Source organism: Cupressus sempervirens, chromosome 9 (assembly GCF_028749045.1).
Source record: "Cupressus sempervirens isolate cs-2001-9-10 chromosome 9, ASM2874904v1, whole genome shotgun sequence".
Lineage (NCBI taxonomy): Eukaryota > Viridiplantae > Streptophyta > Pinopsida > Cupressales > Cupressaceae > Cupressus > Cupressus sempervirens.
Window position 1 is genome coordinate 531,828,786 of NC_143126.1, and position 2,426 is coordinate 531,831,211.

The window sequence follows — 2,426 nt, forward strand, 5'->3', positions numbered from 1 at the left end:
TGGTGGTGGAGTGGGAGAAACATTTTCCCCAACTCTCCAATTTTTGAAATTTTCCCTTATAAGGAATGCAATATTTTTGGGGAGATGTGTCCTCACAGCGATGCAAGTTTTGTGCCATTGGTTTTGGTGATAGAGAGCATACATTGTATGTGTGAATGGATCATTAATGGTGTTTGATTCCATGATTAGCAAGAATTACACATTGGGAAGAGAGTGTGTTACAAGGGAATTATTTGCAGTGAATTGATGGGTTTTAGATAGAATATTTATCATATATGCTTTAAAATGATGCCCTAATAAAAATAGATGCATAGTGCATACAAGCTATGGAAACTTATGTAAATTTTCGAAGTCATCAATGACTCAATAATAAATTGAACTTTATACAATAATTCCCTACTTTTCTTAATCCCTATGCACATTTTTTGGAAGCTTTGTTATTTTATAATCAATATGAATTATTGCATATTTTGAGAGTAGATGAGGTAGCATATTATGTTTACAAAATTATTACTCACATATGAAACTTAAGCTTATTTTGTTTGTTGCACACAGAGATTCTTTGTGATCAAATTGGTCTTTAAGTTGTGGTGTTTGTCAACTTCTATTGGATGGTTTCGTATATGTTTTGGATGCTTTTAGAAATCCCCTACTTGTTGATACATTACATGTAATATATATGCCCTAGATAAAAGCTTGTCATATATTGATCTTATCTGCAAGTTATTCAAATAAGGGAAATATTTCTTAGTAGAGTGGTCCTTGTGTTCTGTATTTTTGCACCTTCATTTATATACCATTTTTTGTGTTGGATTTGAGTATCAAATGACATGTTTCTTGATAGAGTTTCATGACACTATTGTAAATGTGCATTAATTTTTTGTAGTCTTGTTCATGGTCTCTTATGCTTAATATTCAGGACATCTATGGACAATAAAGTTTTGAAATTGGTTTCTGGATCACACTACCTTCCACATCCAGACAAAGAGGATAGAGGTGAAGAAGATGCTCACTTTTACCTTACCGATGAACCAGCTATTGGGGTAGCTGATGGAGTGGGAGGGTGGGCACAAGTGAGCATTAATGTAGGATATTATGCTAGAGAACTCATGGAAAATGTTGTTGTTGCCATTAAAGGGGAGACTCAAAATTTAATTGATCCTATTAAGGTGTTAGAGAAGGCCTATTTGAGTACAAATTCACAAGAATCCTCTATTGCTTGCATTGTAGTACTTTTAGATAAGGTAACATTTTTTTTTGAGTAGCCTACATTGTTTTGATTTGTTTTATTATCCTACATATGTTTTTTTTAGTTTTTGTCATAAAAGTTCAACATCTTTTATTCATAAAATTGTTTGTAGATTAGAATCTCTGAGATTCTTCTAAAGAAAAAGTTGTTCACAACTATACTTATTGATATAGACACATTTACTTATGTTGGAATTACAAGTAGGAAAGGAGTAAACCTCTAAAAGTGGGGGGGGGGGGGAGGATTGAATTACATCACTTGGACCCATAAATTTTTCACCTTTCATACATCACATGCATAACAAACTGAAATAACATATAAAGCATATGCATCAACCATGTAAACATGTAATCAAACACACACACACACCTAACACCAGATATGATTATCCAAAAACCCTCCAAATGAGAAGGTAAAATTGAGGTGGGGATGTCATCCACAAATCTTCACTACTGCAGCAATAAAGTGTAGCCAATTAAGGTTACAATGATTTGACCATGAATCATGATCTACCTTATGAAAGGCATACCCTATTAAAGGCTTACAAAGACTATTAAGTCCCACCTTTTTAGAGGATTTCAACACCCTATTAGAAGTGTGCCTTGTTAAAGGACTTTAGGTCATTCACTTAGAATGCCACCCTATTAAAGGATTTGGTAAAGCTTATTAGGATTACTTTGCCTAGGAGATTTAACTGAAATCACCTGTCAAAATGTCTTAGCATGGATCTTTCGATCAACACTTGCTTGCCTAATAATAGATCACCTCTATCCAATCTCTGATTAATCCTTTATGATCTAATGTATCAATGCTATATCCTCTATCCTCTATTCTTCACTTAATTAATTATGCAATTCACTCTTACTGCTAGGTCACCTTGAATGCTCTACAAACTATCTTGTTCGCTCCTCCAATTTGATCATTCACCCCTTTGCAATGCTCTCAACTCTCTTAAAAATTTTAGGGATTTTTCTTCCTTAAGAAGACTAAGGTGGCTTAGGGTTAGGTATGAATCTACGACTAATATTCATCCATTTTTCCACTTAAACCTTCCCATTTTTTAATTGGCTGCATGTAATTTGCATATAGATTTGTCCTTATCTCTAAAGAATTGAAAACTATTCTCAGGTCAGCTTGAAAATGGTTTACATAGTTGTTTGTTCCTTTACAAACAAAT

General features: G+C 33.6%; 1 pseudogene; it reads left to right on the plus strand.

Annotated features, from left to right (window-relative positions):
* Positions 1–926: 926 nt before the first annotated feature.
* On the plus strand, positions 927–1,472 carry LOC149539688 (putative protein phosphatase 2C 55 pseudogene; annotated as a pseudogene).
* Positions 1,473–2,426: the final 954 nt, after the last annotated feature.